Genomic DNA, 19,167 nt, shown 5'->3' with positions numbered 1-19,167 from the left:
TCTCATGATAGATTCATGGAGATTAGCCTTTTCCCAAAGTTCAGCTTGAATTTTCTTCAGCTGCTGGACTTGCTGGTCAGATGGCTGAGATGTCATAGAATTTTCCAGATCATTCAGGTTCTGTTGAAGTTGCTTCATCTTGTTACACAAATATGTTGTATTATCTTTACTCCACAATTTCGGCCTATGTTTGAGGATCTTGAGCTTGTTTTTTAAAACAAATCCACCCCACCCCATGGGCTGATTAACAGACCAGCAATCCTTCACCACCTTCTGATACTCCTTGTTCTTTAACCAGCCATCAAAAACCTTAAAAGGCTTAGGGCCCAGTCAATGCTCTTAGATTTCAAAATGATAGGGCTGTGGTCAGAATAGTTCCTCTCAAGATTGAGTTGAGAACTATCTGGCCACTTAGCTAACCACCCATCAGTGACCAACACTCTATCTAGCTTGCTTTTACAGGTTCCATTTGGCCTAACCCAGGTGAATGCCAAAACAAAACATTCAAGACCAATCAATTTTGTTTCAAGCATAGAAAGTAATGCATGACGTCGAGAAAGAGCATCGGCTACAATATTACCTTTTCCCTTTTTATGTTTGATAACATAAGAGAATTGCTCTAAGAATTCCACCCACTTCGCATGCCTTTTGTTAAGCTTGCCTTGCCCCTTGATATATTTGAGGGACTCATGGTCACTATGAATGACAAATTCCTTGGGATAAAGGTAGTGTTGTCATGTTTTCAAAGCCCGTACTAAGGCATACAACTCCTTATCATAAGTTGAATAGTTAAGGGTAGGACCACTTAACTTTTCACTAAAATAAGCAATTGGATGGCCTTCTTGCATCAACACAGCCCTAACCCAACATTTGAAGCATCACACTCAATTTCAAAAGATTTTTGAAAGTTTGGCAACGCAAGTATGGGGGCATTAGTTAGCTTTTGCTTAACATTGAAAGCTTCTTGTTGTTTCTGTCCCCATTTGAAACCAACATTTTTCTTGAGCACTTCATTGAGAGGTGCTGCCAATGTGCTAAAATCATTCACAAATCGTCTATAAAAACTTGCTAAGCCATGAAAACTCCTCACCTCGATCACGGACTTAGGTGTAGGCCATTCTTGAATAGTCCTAACCTTCTCCTCATCAACTTGCACTCCTTTTGAACTCACAACAAAACCAAGAAACACAACATGGTTAGTACAAAAGATGTATTTTTCAAGATTGGCATACAATTGTTCTTCTCTAAACACAGTCAAGACAGATTTTAAATGATCAATATGCAAATCAAGTGAAGTGCTATAGATAAGAATATCATCAAAGTTCACCACAACGAACTTTTCTATGAACTCTCTCAAGATATGGTTCATTAATCTCTTGAAAGTGCTAGGAGCGTTAGTTAGGCCAAAATGCATAACCAACCATTCATACAAACCATATTTTGTTTTAAAAGCAGTTTTCCATTCATCCCTTTCTCTAATCCTAATTTGATTGTATCCACTTTTTAAATCGATTTTAGAGAAGTAACATGCACCATGCAATTCATCAAGAAAATCATCAAACCTAGGTATAGGATGCCTATATTTAATGGTGATGTTATTAAGGGCTCTACAATCGGAACACATGCGCCATGTCCCATCCTTTTTAGGGACCAAAATCACTAGGACAGCACAAGGACTCATACTATCTCTTACCCAACCTTTGCTAATGAGTTCATCCACTTGTCTTTGAATCTCTTTGGTTTCTTGTGGATTACTTCTATAGGCTGGCCTATTGATGCGAACTTGAGTAGGAGCGGATCGTTTGATACAGGTTGAAGAGTTTTTTTTTGGATGACGCCACTTCCAGTGAAGGAATATAAGTCAGGGTAGACGCCACTTCCGGTGAAGGAAGATAAGTCAGGGTAGATGCCACTTCCGGCGAAGGAAGATAAGTCTGGGTAGACGTCACTTCCGGTGAAGGAAGATAAGTCCGGGTAGACGCCACAAGGATTACCTTGATAAGTCTGATATGGGTTCAACAAGGAACCCAGAGAGAAACTCTCACCAAATTTTATCAAATGCCAAAAGTTTTTTTTATTGAAAATAAAAACCAATACTTATAGTGTATCTGAACAAAAAGATAAAAATAGACATGGGCCTTCTAAACAGTTTGGGCCAAAATTACAATAAATAAAAATTATAACTAAAAAACATATTTAACTTGGGCCTTCAGCAACAATTAATAGTCTTGATAGTGTCTCTGCCTCTGGGCCTTCATCCTTCTCCACTTGGGCCTTCATCCTTCTCCACTCGGGGGCTTTATCCTTCTCCACTTGGGCCTTCGCCCTTCTCCACTTGGGCCTTTAGCCTGTATTTGGCCAGTTTCATGATTCTCATCATTCCCTCCTTCTTGGAAAACATTTGTGCTCAAATGTCTAGGATCATCACCGGGTTCAAGTACCACTTCCTTCCTTTTCTTGTTGACTTGCTTGGCATAGCTTTCATTCTTCTTTGCAATTTGCACCTTCACATGGTCATACAATCTTTTCACATACTCAACTTTGGCATGTGCATCCTTACGTTGAGTCTCTTGGGGATTGCTTTTGTAAGTTGGCCTGTTAGGCAATGAAGCTCCGGGGAGGAGATCAACTTGATGTTCTATGCCTCTTGAAGGTGGCAGTCCATGAGGAATCTCCTTAGGAAAGACATTTTTAAATTCCTGCAATAAGGGTTGAACACTAGGAGAAATAGAAATAGTAAACTCATGAGAATTATCAATAGAAATTTTACTGTCTTTGCAATACTGTAGATTGAGTGGTTCATGAGCAGGTAGCACTTTCCTCACTTCACTCGCCTCTGCAAAATAATTAAATTTTCTCTCATGTGTATCACTCTTTTCCTCGGGTGTATCACTCTTCTTTTTCATATTCCTTTGTGGTGCCTCACTATTTTCTTTCTCTTGTTCTCTCTTTTCTCTCATTCTGATTTGGTCATCACACACTTCTCTAGGGGATAGAGGTTTAAGAGTAAACGAGGAAGATTTGGCTATTCGTCTGTAGGGCTCTTCTTTGTTACGGTTCAACAAACGTTGCATTTGTGTAGTCCACGCATCCAGAAATAAGCGCTGAGATTCGTCCAGTTGATGATATACACCACCATTGTCACCAGCTCTTGCCATGATTAAGGAACAAAGAATTTTGCAGTAAATAAAAAAAAAATTCAGAACCTCACCACACTCTACTCACGTGTTTCTCTCTTTGATGGTAGTTCACTCGTGTTTGATGCTCTCAATATAGGCTTTTGTGTGATGTTTTCACTCTTGCCTTTTACCACTCACTCCCTCTTAAGTTCCTGGATGAATCAAGTTAGACACACAAGGTATATAATAGGAAAGAGTTTAATTATCACAGACTGTGTAGCAGATTTAATTTTGATAACAAATCAGATTTGATTTTGGTTAACAGATTAGACTTGATTTGGATTTAGATTTAATTTGGATAACAGATTAGACTTGATTTGGATAGTAGATTGGATTTGATTTGGATAACAGATTAGACTTGATTTGATTTGGATAACAAATTTTGATTTGATTTGATTTGGATAATAGATCAGATTTGGATAACAAATTAGATTTAATTCGGATAACAGATATCATAACAAATAAGATAATAGATAGGATATCAGATAACATAACAAATATGACAAGTAAACTTCAAATGCTCATAACTTTTGTTACGGTTGTACGTTTGAGGCCCACTATATATCAAAACGCTCAGAATTCAGAGGAGAATCTAGATAAGGGGATTTGGTACACGATTTTCTGCCAAAAAAAAGCCTCTAACTTCCTCAATTTCGTGTTCAAAGATCAAACACCCCACTTTCTTTTCTTTTCTTTTCTTTCTTTTTTCTTGTTTTCTTCTCTTTTTTTTTTTTTTCAAATTTCTGCAACTTTTTTTTTAACTTGAAATAAAACTCAAAAAGATTTTTTTTTGACACAAAGTCTGAAAGACACAAGAAACAAGAACAAGAACAAAAACGTGACAAGAACAAGAACAAGAACGAAACAAAGACACAAACAAGAACGCAACAAGACGCAAACAAGAAACCAAATAACAGAACAAGGACAAAACACGAACCTGGACAAATTACAAAGAAAAATAACAGGATAGGATAGAACCTGTATCAAGAGCCAAAGCTCTGATACCAGATGATGCGAATCTTACGGGGCACGAATCGCTTGATACAGGCTATAGAGTTTTTGGATGACGCCACTTCCGGTGAAGGAAGATAAGTCAGGGTAGACGCCACTTCTGGTGAAGGAAGATAAGTCAGGGTAGACGCCACTTCCGGTGAAGGAAGATAAGTCTGGGTAGACGCCACTTCCAGTGAAGGAAGATAAGTCTGGGTAGACGCCACTTCCGGTGAAGGAAGATAAGTCAGGGTAGACGCCACTTCCGGTGAAGGAAGATAAGTCAGGGTAGACGCCACAAGGATTATCTTGATAAGTCTGAGATTGGTTCAACTAGGAACCCAGAGAGAAACTCTCACCAAATTTTATCAAATGCCAAAAGTTTTTTTTATTGAAAATAAAAACCAATACTTATAGTGTATCTGAACAAAAAGATAAAAATAGACATGGGCCTTCTAAACAGTTTGGGCCAAAATTACAATAAATAAAAATTATAACTAAAAAACATATTTAACTTGGGCCTTCAGCAACAATTAATAGTCTTGATAGTGTCTCTGCCTCTGGGCCTTCATCCTTCTCCACTTGGGCCTTCATCCTTCTCCACTCGGGGGCTTTATCCTTCTCCACTTGGGCCTTCGCCCTTCTCCACTTGGGCCTTTAGCCTGTATTTGGCCAGTTTCATGATTCTCATCACCTATTGGGCAAAGAAGCTCTCGGAATGAGATCAATTTGATGCTCAATTCCCCTCAAAGGTGGTAATCCACTTGGCACATTTGATGGAAACATGTCTTGAAAATCCTGCAAAAGAGTTTTAACACTAGAAGGCACTTCAAAATTATCAAAAGTGTTAGTGGTCAAAATCTGATTTTTGCAAAACAAGATGTAGAGTGACTATTTAGCACGAAACAACCTCTTGAGCTCACTTTTTGTGGCTAAATAGCTCTCCCTCACTTCAAGTGTTTCACTATTCTTTTGTTCACTCTTTTTCCTCTCAACTGTTTCCCTCTTTTTCTCACTCTCAAGTGTTTTGCTTACTTTTTCTTTTTCTCTTTTTTCTTGAAGAAGTTTTTCTCTCATTTTCTTTTGATCCTCACACACTTCTTGTGGACTCAATGGTTTGAGCACAATCTCTTTGTCTTGGTGCATGAAAGAGATCTTGTTGGTATAACCGTCATGATTGGCTCTTTTATCAAATTGCCATGGTCTCCCCAAAAGTAAGTGACTGGCCTCCATAGGAACAACATCACAAAGTACCTTATCATTGTATTTCCTAATGGAAACGTCCATTTCAACTTGTTGCCTCACTTGCACCTCTCCATCCTTACTAAGCCATTGAAGTTTGTATGGTCTAGGATGTGGTTTAGTAGCTAAATGTATCTTTGACACTAATCTAGCACTAGTCACATTGGTGCAACTACCTCCATCAATGATCACCATGCACACCTTGCCATAGATTAAACATCTAGTGTGAAAGATGTTTTCTCTTTGGCTCTCCTCCTCATGTTTCAATTGACCACCAACTAACCGTCTAATCATCAACAAATCTCTCTCCGAAGTCTCCTCTTCCTCTACATACTCACTCTCCTCTTCCTCTTCAACATCGGATTCACTTATATATTATCCATCTCTAAGAACCATGGAGCTTTTGTTAGGGCACTCATAAGCATAGTGTCCTAGGCCTTGGCACTTGAAACACTTCACATCTCTACTCCTTTTAGAGGGTTCCTCTTGGGACTTTGAGTGAGTTTTTGATGGGGTAGGTGTGGAACTACTAGAAGTACCAGCCCCATCTTTCTTAGCTTTGTCTTTTCAACTAGAAGAACCGAAGTTGGTAAAACTCCTTTTAGCCACTCATTTCCTTTTTAATTGTTGCTCTACTTGGATTGCTTTGTGAAGCAAATCATCCATTTCAACAAACTCCTGCAGCTCAACAATATCATGGATATCATTAGTCAAACCATTAAGAAATCGAGCCATAGTTACCTACTCATCTTCTTCAATCTTTGCTTTAATCATGAGCACATCCATTTCCTTGAAATACTCCTCAACCCCCTTTTTGCCTTGCGTTAGTTTTTGGAGCTTGAATTTCAAATCCCTTGAGTAACTAGCCGACACATACCACTCCCTCATGATCCTTTTCATCTCCGCCCATGTCATAGGCTCTTCATTTCTTGCTCTCTCCTTTGGTAGCTTGTTCCACCACACAAGAGCATAGTCGGAAAACTCTGTGGCGGCAAGCTTCACCTTTTGGTCCTCCTCATAGTTGTTGCATGAGAAAACATGCTCTATTTTCATCTCCCACTCCAAGTAGGCCTCCGTATCATTCTTTCCTTTAAAGGGAGGAATGTTGAGTTTAATACCATCAATTCGGTTTTGTCTAGGAACATCATCATTCCCTCTTCTCCTCCTTTCTTTTTCATTATGATCTCTATTCTCCATTTGATCCAACCTCTCACGGAGCACATCATCTCGTTGTTTCATTAACCTCTCCAGATGTTGCATCAAAGCTTGCATTTGGAATTGCGAAAGCCCCACTCCATCATTAGGATTAGTACTTGACATCTCAAACAAACAAATCAAACGTAACAAGACAATTATAGTTGTTGTTTGAATACCTCACCCACTCATGTGTATCACACAATTATGGCTTTTCTCTAATGAAAACACTCTTGCCTTTTACCACTCTAATTCCCCTTGAGTTCTTAGGCAATTCAAGAGATTATGGTCACAGCAAAGAACAATTCACCAATATGTGTAAGGTAAGGCTAGACAGACAAGGACAAGGTTAACCAAGAAAAAGGCTAACAATGTTTTTAGGCACAATTGAAGGAAATAAAATTCCGAATTTAGGAATTCAAGTAACAATCCTTCATAAAACCAATATATTACCTTAAAGAGATTTTTTTAAAAAAAAGTTCTTCAAGCATGAACCATTCAGCCCAATTTTTTTTTTTGCTTATACGAATTTCTGTTTTTTTTTTATATATAACAAAGAGATCAAAAGGCTTAACTTTTGCAATGGTTCAGCCTAAAAGAAAAAAAAGAACATGAACAAGAAGGTAATATAAATGGCAAAGAAAAAATAAAGAAGGATGTTACCCAATATTTCCAGCAAAGGAAGTGTTGATCCTAGAATCGGAGCTCTGATTACCAAATGATATGAACCCTCATGGCACAAGGGCTGACTTAGGATCGTCTAGGAATAAACCTTGATGGAAAATGTGGAAATTGATTAAGGAAAGGATGGATAATAAGGTGGTTAATTTCGTGGGTCTTAATAAGGTGGTTCTTGGCATAAAATGGATGAATGGGATGGTAAAACGTAGGTTAAGTGGTGGTTGGACAGAAATATAAAAATGGTAATAACTCAAGCTACAGGGCTCCAAATGAGGTGATTCTAAAACGAGGTGAAAGGTCTTATTTTGAAATTCAATTTAGGCTCAAGAATCACTTAATTTGAGTGCGTAAAATGGGAGTTATTGCCACGAGATAATTCTGGGTGGAAGTGGATTTTCTGGAATTGTGGTTTGAAAGAACAAGGTTGAAGATGAAAGGAAGGAAAGAATCACTCTTTCCGACGAGGGCAACACACAAAGGTTGTGAAAGTCCTTTGATACAGCCAGGGTGTTCTTGAATCACTCAAGAATTTAGGAGAATCACTCTCACTAAGATAAAAGAGATAAACTCTAATTTTTTGAATAAAACTCAACTTGTGTTTATTGATAAAATGGTTCAGCTTATATAGAAGCTTTACATCAGATTTTAGTAATGACCCACTAACCTAGAATTAAAAGAACTTAATGTCATTAACCTATGGAATTAAAGAACTTAATGGCTGAGTGTAACTGAAATTGTGGCAACCAAAAGTCACTCCCAACAGCCATCAAGTCAGCCACCATTTGGTCTCCCAAAAGGCTAATGCCTAGGTTGCCAATTGGGCCCTTATTACAACTTGAACTAAACCTAACTAAAGCCCTTTTAGTTTATTAACCCAAAACATATTTTTGGTCAGCCAATTTTACAAGGATTGAGCCATTATTTAGACAAACTAAACACTCTAAAATTGAGACAAAGTGGTGCCATTTAGTCCTCCTCCATTTGGGTCATGATACAACTCACAACCTTGGACTTTTCTCCTTGAAACTTAGGCTTGTATTCAAATAGTATGGACAACACTTGTTGAAGAGCTTCCTTGGCTTTCCTTGCTTTATCCCTTGTCATAGGTCCTCCAAGTCCTTCAAGTGGATCCTTGCCCTTGCTCTTGGTGATGTCCTCATCAGAGTCAGATTTTGTGGCATCGGACAACATCATAATGACATGTTGGGGGGACCTTTCAAGGAGGAAGAAATAAGGGCGGCAGTATGGAGTTGCGGAAGTGAAAAAAGTCCTGGACCGGATGGCTTAAATTTTAAGTTCATAAAGCAGTTCTTGGAGGTTCTAAATCCTGATATCAGCCGTTTCCTTGATGAATTCCATGCTAATGGGATCTTCCCAAGGGGCAGTAATAAATCATTTGTGGCCTTGATCCCAAAGGTGAAAGATCCACAAAATCTTAATGAATACAGACCTATATCACTAATAGGCTGCATTTATAAGATCGTGGCTAAGCTTTTAGCAAATAGATTGAAGTTAGTGATGCCAGACATAATTGATGAGAGGCAGTCGACATTCATAAGCGGAAGACATTTGTTGCACAACGTGTTGATAGTAAATGAGGTAGTGGAGGAAGCAAAGAGGCACCAAAAGCCATGTCTAGTGTTCAAAGTGGACTATGAAAGAGCCTATGATTCAGTCTCCTGGGCCTTCCTATCAGATATGATGAAGAGACTTGGATTCTGTAATAAGTGGATATGTTGGATTGAGGGATGCCTTAAATCCGCCTCGATTTCTGTCCTGGTTAATGGTAGCCCTACAAACGAATTTTTACCACAAAGGGGTCTTAGAGAAGGTGACCCACTAGCGCCTCTCCTTTTCAACATTGTAGCTGAAGGGTTAACTGGATTGATGAGAGAAGCATTGGATAAAGGAATATATAGCAGCTTCCTGGTGGGAAAAAACAACACACCAGCCAACATACTACAGTACGCAGATGACACTATTTTTTGGGGAAGCTACAATGCAAAATGTCAAGACAATTAAAGCCATTCTAAGAAGTTTTGAACTTGTATCCGAGTTAAAGATAAATTTTGCTAAGAGTAGTTTTGGAGCAATTGGGAAGCCTGAGCAATGGCGATTTGAGGCGGCTGAGTACCTTAACTATAGAATCCTGTCCTTGCCTTTCACTTATTTGGGCCTCCCCATCGGGGATAACCCAAGACGTAGTGAACTTTGGGATCCTCTAATCAGAAAGTGTGAGAGAAAACTAGCCTCTTGGAAACACAGACACATATCCTTTGGGGGGAGAGTCACTATCATTAATGCAGTCCTAACAGCAATTCCTATCTATTTTTTCTCTTTTTTCAGGGTACCTTAAAAAATAATTGTCAAATTAGAAGCCATCCAAAGACGTTTTCTATGGGGAGGGGGATCAGAGGAGAGGAAGTTTGCCTGGGTCAATTGGAAGACGGTATGTCAACCAAAGGACAAAGGCGGCCTTGGAATTAAAGACCTTAAGACTTTTAATGCAACTTTATTGGGGAAGTGGAGATGGGAATTTTTTTCTAAGCAAGAGGAGCCATGGACAAAAATAATTGACTCAAAATATGGCGGATGGAGGGCATTGGAGGAAGACTCAAGAGGAAGTCAACAATCCATATGGTGGAAGGACCTGATCTTAATCCAGCAACAACATCAGAATTTAGTAATAAAAAAGGACACTGTTTGGAGGGTGGGTGGAGGTGACAAGTTCAGATTTTGGGAGGACCCTTGGACAACCAATTCTATGCCTTTAATGGAGAAATATCCAAGGTTGTATCATATCTCATGTCAACAGAAGGCACTCATTATGCACATGGGGACCAGCAACAACAATGAATGGGAATGGAAGTTCAATTGGAGGAGGGATCTCTTTGAATCTGAAATAGCAATGGCAGACACTTTCATTGGGGAAATATCACTGCAGCAAGTTCAACCGCATAGGGAGGACAATTGGATTTGGAAGCATGATCAAAGCGGACACTACTCTTCAAAAAGTGGGTATGATCTGATTTGGGGAGAGCTAATGGGGGCAACCCAAGTTTCTGACTTTGTGGACCTATAGAAGCTAAAAATCCCAACTAAATCTGTTGTGTTTGCTTGGAGGTTAGTAAGAGATAGACTACCAACAAGGATGAACCTTACAAGAAGACAGGTGATGCTGAATAACACCATGTGCCCATTTTGCGGACTTAAAGAAGAAGAGGCTCAGCACTTATTCTTCAACTGTAGCAGTACCCTACCTTTATGGTGGGAGTCTTTGTTCTGGGCTAATTTATCAACAGCAATGCCACAAAATCCAAGAGACCACTTCCTGCAACACACAATCGCGACAGCTGAAGTAAAGAATCTCACAAGATGGAAATGTTGGTGGATCTCTTTGACATGGTCAATTTGGAACCACAGAAACAAAATAGTGTTCCAAAACCACACGTTTAATGGTAGTAGACTGCTGGATGATGCGGTTCTTTTACTTTGGACGTGGGTCAAAAACATGGAGAAGGATTTTGGTACACATTTCAACCAATGGTCCTCAAACCTGAAACAAGCTTTCACTAGCTAGATGGGGTTGAGAATTTTTGTAATTTTATATCAGCTGCAATTGCAATAGCTTGGTTCTGTGTATACACAAGAACCAACTATTCTGCTACTCTAACATGTATTTTTCTAGTACCTCTGGTACTATTCTATTAAATATATCCTATTTTTGCTGAGCGAAAAAAAAAAGATGTACAGCCAATCAAAACAAGGAAATTAAATCCCTGCTCGATATGAAAGCTAAAAGCATGATTATTATTCCATACTGCTATTAGTTTTATTTTCATTTGTATTCTTTTTATCTTTGTTGTTTTTACACCTTAGTTTTTTTATTTACATTTTTGTTGTGCTTCCATCAGAATTTTTAAAGACAACGTTGAAATTAATGTAAATTCAGTGACTAAAGGAATATTCACCATGAAACTATAATGAATGAGCTGTTGGTGGGAAATTCTTTTTTCTATTTCTTTGGATTTTGTATATTACTTTCTAGCTCATTTGAAATTTGTAATATCTGTAGATGGTGTACTGCTGACTGATTTTACACATGTTTGATAACAGTTTCTAACTTTCTATTATGGTGTCTATTAACTTGCAGAATCGACATGGAAAATCAAGTAAAGCAGTTACTAATGATACAGAAGATATTCCTGAAGATTCATCTGCCAAGAGGTATGTTTCAGTTGCTTGTGAAAAATGAGTTGAGTTTCTGTTTTTGGAAGCTGATTTAGAGTTGTCTTCTCTCTCTTACTTTCTTGGCCAGAGAGGAAGAAGCCTGAAAGTTCAACCCAAGAGAAAAATTCGCTTAAGGACAACAAGAGAAAGAGGGAGAAGAAATTTGAGACAGACAAGCCTGGCCAAAAGGGGTCATTTAAGACTACTAGTAATGATGGATTAAGATTACCCAAGAGAAGTAGGTATTCTAACGATAAAAATCCTAATGTAGGTAGGCCAGAAGAAAGTGAAAAAGGCAAGAAAAGTTGGAACAATAGTTTCAGTGGTGGTGGTGGGAAGAGAAAGACGAAGGTGACAAGTACAGCAAAGGATAAAGCAGCTTCTCATGTACCTATAGGATCTTCCAAGTCTCACAAGCTACAAAGGAAATTCAAAAGAAATTGATAGATGAGTCGAATACTCTAGCTGGTTGTACACTTCTAAGATGTTGTATCTCCCTGACATAATGTCATTTTATATATGTGATGAGAATCATGAAACTGGCCAAATACAGGCTAAAGGCCCAAGTGGAGAAGGACGAAGACCCAAGTGGAGAAGGACAAAGCCCCCAGTGGAGAAGGATGAAGGCCCAAGTGGAGAAAGATGAAGGCCCAGAGGCAGAGGCACTACCAAGACTACTAATTGTTGTTGAAGGCCCAAACTAACTTGAAGGCCCAAGTTAAATAAGTTTTTAGTTATAATTTATTTTTATTGTAATTTTGGCCCAAATTGTTTAGAAGGCCCATGTCTATTTTTATCTTTTTGTTCAGATACACTAAGTATTTATTCTTGTTTTCAATAAAAAAAACTTTTGGGCATTTTGATAAAATTGGGTGAGAGTTTCTCTCTGGGTTCCTTGTTGAACCAATATCAGACTTATCAAGGTAATCCTTGTGGCGTCTACCCTGACTTATCTTCCTTCACCGGAAGTGGCGTCATCCAAACTCTGTAACCTGTATCAAACGATCTGCCCCGTAAGATTCACATCATCTAATGATGAGAATCATGAAACTGGCCAAATACAGGCTAAAGGCCCAAGTGGAGAAGGACGAAGGCCCAAGTGGAGAAGGACAAAGCCCCCGAGTGGAGAAGGATGAAGGCCCAAGTGGAGAAAGATGAAGGCCCAGAGGCAGAGGCACTACCAAGACTACTAATTGTTGCTGAAGGCCCAAACTAACTTGAAGGCCCAAGTTAAATAAGTTTTTAGTTATAATTTATTTTTATTGTAATTTTGGCCCAAATTGTTTAGAAGGCCCATGTCTATTTTTATCTTTTTGTTCAGATACACTATAAGTATTTGTTTTTGTTTTCAATAAAAAAAACTTTTGGGCATTTTGATAAAATTGGGTGAGAGTTTCTCTCTGGGTTCCTTGTTGAACCAATATCAGACTTATCAAGGTAATCCTTGTGGCGTCTACCCTGACTTATCTTCCTTCACCGGAAGAGGCGTCTACCCTGACTTATCTTCCTTCATTGGAAATGGCGTCTACCCGGACTTATCTTCCTTCACCGAAAGTGGCGTCTACCCTGACTTATCTTCCTTCACGGGAAGTGGCGTCATCCAAATCTCTGTAACCTATATCAAACGATCCGCTCCTACTCAGGTTCACATCATCTGGTATCAGAGCTTCGGCTCTTGATACAGGTTCTATCCTATTTTTCTTTGTAATTTGTCCTGGTTCGTGTTTTGTCCTTGTTCTGTTATTTGTTTTCTTGTTTGCGTCTTGTTGCATTCTTGTTTGTGTCTTTGTTTTGTTCTTGTTCTTGTCACGTTTGTGTTCTTGTTGTTGTTCTTGTTTCTAGTGTCTTTCAGACTTTTTGTCAAAAAAAAAATTGTTTGAGTTATGTTTCAAGTAAAAAAAAGGTTGCATAAATTTTGAAAAAAAAAGTGGGTGTTTGATCTTTGAACACGAAATTGAGGCATTTAGAGTTGTTTTTTTGGAAAGAAAATCGTGGAACAAATCCCCTTATCTAGATTCTCCTCTGAATTCTGAGCGTTTTGATATATAGTGGGCCTCAAACGGACAACCGTAGCAAAAGTTATGAGCATTTGAAGTTTACTTGTCATATCTGTTATCTTATCTGCTATCCTATCTATTATCTTATTTGTTATCATATATGTTATCCAAATTAAATCTAATTTGTTATCCAAATCTGATATGTTATCCAAATCAAATCAAGTCTAATCTGTTATCCAAATCAAATCCAATCTGCTATCCAAATCAAGTCTAATCTGTTATCCAAATCAAATCTAAATCCAAATCAAGTCTAATCTGTTAACCAAAATCAAATCTGATTTGTTATCCAAATTAAATCTGCTACACAGTGTGTGATAATTAAATTGTCTTTCTTGTTATATACCTTGTGTGTCTAATTTGATTAATCTAGGAACTTAAGAGGGAGTGAGTGGTAAAAGGCAAGAGTGAAAACATCACACAAAAGCCTATATTGAGAGCATCAAACACGAGTGAACTACCATTAAAGAGAAAAACACTTGAGTAGAGTGTGGCGAGGTCCTGAATTTTTTTTTAATTTACTGCAAAATTCTTTGTTCCTTAATCATGGCAAGAGCTAGTGACAATGGTGGTGTATATCATCAACTGGACGAATCTCAGCGCTTATTTCTGGATGCGTGGACTACACAAATGCAACGTTTGTTGAACCATAACAAAGAAGAGCCCTACAGACGAATAGCCAAATATTCCTTGTTTACGCTTAAACCTCTATCCCCTAGAGAAGTGTGTGATGACCAAATCAGAATGAGAGAAAAGAGAGAACAAGAGAAAGAAAATAGTGAGGCACCACACAGAAATATGAAAAAGAAGAGTGATACACCCGAGGAAAAGAGTGATACACATAAGAGAGAGAGTGATACACATGAGAGAAAATTTAATTATTTTGCAGAGGCGAGTGAAGTGAGGAAAGTGTTACCTGCTCATGAACCACTCAATCTACAGTATTGCAAAGACAGTAAAATTTCTACTGATAATTCTAATGAGTTTACTAGTTCTATTTCCCCTAGTGTTTAACCCTTATTGCAGGAATTTAAAAATGTCTTTCCTAAGGAGATTCCTCATGGACTGCTACCTTCAAGAGGCATAGAACATCAAGTTGATCTCCTCCCCGGAGCTTCATTGCCTAACAGGCCAACTTACAAAAGCAATCCCCAAGAGACTCAACGTAAGGATGCACATGCCAAAGTTGAGTATGTGAAAAGATTGTATGACCAAGTGAAGGTGCAAATTGCAAAGAAGAATGAAAGCTATGCCAAGCAAGCCAACAAGAAAAGGAAGGAAGTGGTACTTGAACCTGGTGATGATCCTGGACATTTGAGGACAAATGTTTTCCAAGAAGGAGGGAATGATGAGAATCATGAAACTGGCCAAATACAGGCTAAAGGCCCAAGTGGAGAAGGATGAAGGCCCAAGTGGAGAAGGACAAAGCCCCCGAGTGGAGAAGGATGAAGGCCCAAGTGGAGAAAGATGAAGGCCCAGAGGCATAAGCACTACCAAGACCACTAATTGTTGCTGAAGGCCCAAACTAACTTGAAGGCCCAAGTTAAATAAGTTTTTAGTTATAATTTATTTTTATTGTAATTTTGGCCCAAATTGTTTAGAAGGCCCATGTCTATTTTTATCTTTTTGTTCAGATACACTATAAGTATTTGTTTTTGTTTTCAATAAAAAAAACTTTTGGGCATTTTGATAAAATTGGGTGAGAGTTTCTCTCTGGGTTCCTTGTTGAACCAATATCAGACTTATCAAGATAATCTTTGTGGCGTCTACCCTGACTTATCTTCCTTCACCGGAAGTGGCGTCTACCCTGACTTATCTTCCTTCATTGGAAGTGGTGTCTACCCGGACTTATCTTCCTTCACCGGAAGTGGCGTCTACCCTGACTTATCTTCCTTCACGGGAAGTGGCGTCATCCAAATCTCTGTAACCTGTATCAAACGATCCGCTCCTACTTAGGTTCACATCAATATGTAACTGCATATATAAGCTGGGAGATAACAAATGAAGGATTACAAGCAGGATTTTTTGTCTTTCCTGCTGAGCAACCACTACAGAGAGGAACTTGGAACATTCTTTGAGCTTGATGCTCGAATCTACTGGCTGAGAAAATGAACAGATACATACTGCATGCATATTTTGGTGGGAGAAAGATTATGGTGAGAAAAGCTGTTGTAATGGATGTATGGTCATGGTTGATTGTGTAAATGGCTATGTTTGCCATGTTTTGCCCTCGGGAGGATTTTACCCTTGCTGCTAATTCTTACCAAATATTGTATGTCTTAAAAAATGCCAATCTTTTGAGTATTTTTACATTATTTTCCTTATATTTGCGAAATAGTCAATCAAACATGATGCAAGAGGTCCTTCAGTGTTGAAGCTGCTGTACCCAGTCTGGTACCTGTTCTGCCTCTTGGTTGGCTTGGGTTCTTTCCAGCATATTATACTTGGCGTTTGTTTGCATATTGAAGATGTGCGTCTTTACATTTTCACGTGAAACAATTGAAAAACCATAGAAGCAATGCAGCTTTTATCTTTTATCTTAATTGGATTAAAAGTTATCAAATGTTTCAAAACAAAAAAAAACATGCTGTTAGATTATTCAGTGTTACGGTAGTTGGCATTCAATATTCATTTCCTTTTAAATAATCCTTTTCATAAAATTAACTATTTTGCTTAATTCCTTTTATACATTATTTCGGTGTTCATGTGTTTCTAAAATATGTCCCATTTTATGTTATTTTAAATTATTTTACTTCATTCATTTTGAAGTATCAATTTTACTCGATTAAGGTTGAGCTTGTATTTAAGTTAAATTTAATTTCTAATTAATTGCATAGTTAAGCAAGTGAATTAGGGATGCTACATGGATCTTACATGAAAGCATACCCATGTCATTGTACTAAATGACGAAGTCATGAGAGAATGAAGCAAGATAACTGTGTTTTTAGAGTTGTATTGGTTGGTGTATTGGAATGGTCAACTACACAACCACTAATGACAAACTCAGGATCTTGATAGACAATATTTATTGGAATGCTTCCTAATAAAATAACTGACAATGACAATTATATAGAACCATATAGAAGATAAAGAGCAATGAATTGCTCTAAAGTTAAAGATGAGAAGCAAACATGGGGTGAAAAATTGGGTCATCTTGAATTGCAGCTTCAAATTCTGGCCACAAGATAGCAGACACAGTCCATGAACCATCACCATTGGCACCTAGCCTTTGGTACATGTAACAATGTGATCTTTTAGGGGCGGATTGTTTGGTACAAGTCATGGAATTGGATGATGCCACTTCCAGAGATGTAAGATAAGTTAGGGATAGACGCCACAATAGTTCAACCTTGATAAGTCTGGAATTGGTTTGACAAGGATTCCAAAGAGAAGCTCTCATGAATACATAAGGTATTTTCTGAAAAAATGCCAAAAAGTCCTCTTCCTTCAAAATGAGTTGAATACGTATAGTGTAGCATTAAATTGCTAAATTAACTGAAATTGGTGTAGCTGAAAAAGCATAGGATTCAGCCACCAATTTATTTAATTACAATTACAAATCGAAAATATTGGATATGGGCCTTCAACAATCCAGATTCTTGGGAGTGTCTCTGGGCCTTTGTCCTTCTCCACTTGGGTCTTGTCAAGTATGACTACCACCATTTGTTGGAGGGTATCCTCTGACTGTTTGGTCCTACCCCTGGTCATAGGTCCCTGTATTTGGGCAGCTTTGGAATTCTCATCATGTAACCAACTCCTACTCGTTGAATGGAAGTGTAAACTGTCCCTAGCATGGGACTCCCAAATCCAAAATTAACTTGTTTGACAGGAAACCTTTGTCCTGAGGACACCATTAGGGTTGGCCCTTCATGACCCAACACTGCCTTTGCTAGCATCAAACCAGGCCTATGGCACTCAATCCAATCAATCAAGTCCAAAAAGTGATCCTCAATGTTGACCTTTGAAATTGCCTCATGCACTGTGTTAGCAATGTTTGATATAGAGGCTTCCTTCAACTCTTGAAGGCTTGCCTCCCCAAAAGCCAAACACAACACATTACCAATGTAATTTGACATCAAATTCTTGCGTCTTTCCATTCTTTCTCTTCCATCCACCAACCAACCCATCTTGCACTTTTTATGCCTTTCATCAATTGTACCAACCATTATCTTCCATACATATGCAGAAAAGGCCTCAATTTTTGTTCTCTCGATCCCATTCACAGAAGCAAGTTTCTGTAGCATGTTGATACTTGATGCTTCTATGTGGTAAAGGCATTTAAGAAAGACATGATTCATTAGCATGTTCTGTATCTCTTTCATGGTGCACTTCATAAAAGTTTGATCCAAGGATGGTTGATATTTGGGAGAGGAACGTGCACGAAGGTGTCTATTATGGTCCGGTATGCACGAAAGTGGTTTCTTTTGAGCTATTTCGGACCAGGAAGCAATGAAATTACCAAAGGAAGTGGCATCACCTAATGCATGATCAAAATGAATCCTATGGAAATGCCTCCACAAGTGTATTCAGTCACTTGAATTTGCAAAAAGGAAGTTTGGTTCAACTGAGACTACCTGACGTGAATCTTACGGGGCGGAACGTTTGACACAGGATTGTTGACGGAGAGGGACGCCACTTCCAGAGATGGAAGATAAGTCACGGTGACGCCACAAGGAAACAACCTTGATAAGTCAGAATTTGGTTCAACAGGAACTCTGAGAGAAGCTTTCTCACGTATTTGAAAAGAATGCCAAAAGTCCCTTCATTCATTTTGACGAAAATATATATAGTTCACAAAACCCTAAAACGAAATAAATTGGTGCAGGTGAAAAGGCATAGGTTTTAGCCATAACCACCAAACCCTAAAACGAAATAAAGTCCCTTAATTGTAATAATTAAATAATAAAGTAAAATAAAAATTATGGAAACATGGGCCTTCAATCATCATCAATGACAATTATACAAATGACCAGCCTTGTCTCTATGACGTGTTAGACCTGTTTAAGTCTGCTTCTGGTCATGGGCCCTTCAAGTGCTTCATGGTCCTTGCCCTTAGTTGTGTCCTCATCACTGTGTTGGGCCTGTTTAAGTCTGCCTCTGGTCATGGGCCCTTCAAGTGCTTCATGGTCCTTGCCCTTAGTTGTGTCCTCATCACTCCCTCCTTCTTGAAAAGGATTTGTCCTCAAATCCAAGGCTCCTCCTTCTGCATCAAAAAGAGACAAATCAGACACATTGAAAGTGGTACTTACATTATACTCACTAGGCAAGTCAATCTTGTAGGCATTGTCGTTGATCTTCTCCAACACTTGGAATGGTCCGTCTCCTCTAGGTTGAAGCTTGGACTTCCTGTGTTCTGGGAACCTCTCCTTCCTCAGGTGTACCCAAATCCAATCACCTGGTTCAAGCACGACTTTCTTTCTGCTTTTGTTGGCTTGCCTTGCATAGCTCGCATTTTTCTTTTCAATTTGAGCCTTCACTTGCTCATGCAGCTTCTTCACATACTCAGCTTTAGCCTGTGCGTCCTTATGCTTAAACATAGCAATGTTAGGCATAGGCAACAAATCAAGAGGAGTCAAAGGATTAAATCCATACACTAT

At 38.6% G+C, this 19,167-nt stretch overlaps 1 pseudogene; it reads right to left on the bottom strand.

Annotated features, from left to right (window-relative positions):
• Positions 1-16,682: 16,682 nt before the first annotated feature.
• On the bottom strand, positions 16,683-18,340 carry LOC114371526 (annotated as a pseudogene).
• Positions 18,341-19,167: the final 827 nt, after the last annotated feature.

This window comes from Glycine soja, chromosome 10 (genome assembly GCF_004193775.1).
Source record: "Glycine soja cultivar W05 chromosome 10, ASM419377v2, whole genome shotgun sequence".
In the NCBI taxonomy this organism is placed as follows: Eukaryota; Viridiplantae; Streptophyta; class Magnoliopsida; order Fabales; family Fabaceae; genus Glycine; species Glycine soja.
The sequence above is the reverse complement of the archived record's forward strand: the minus strand, read 5'-3'. Positions and strand labels throughout refer to the sequence as shown.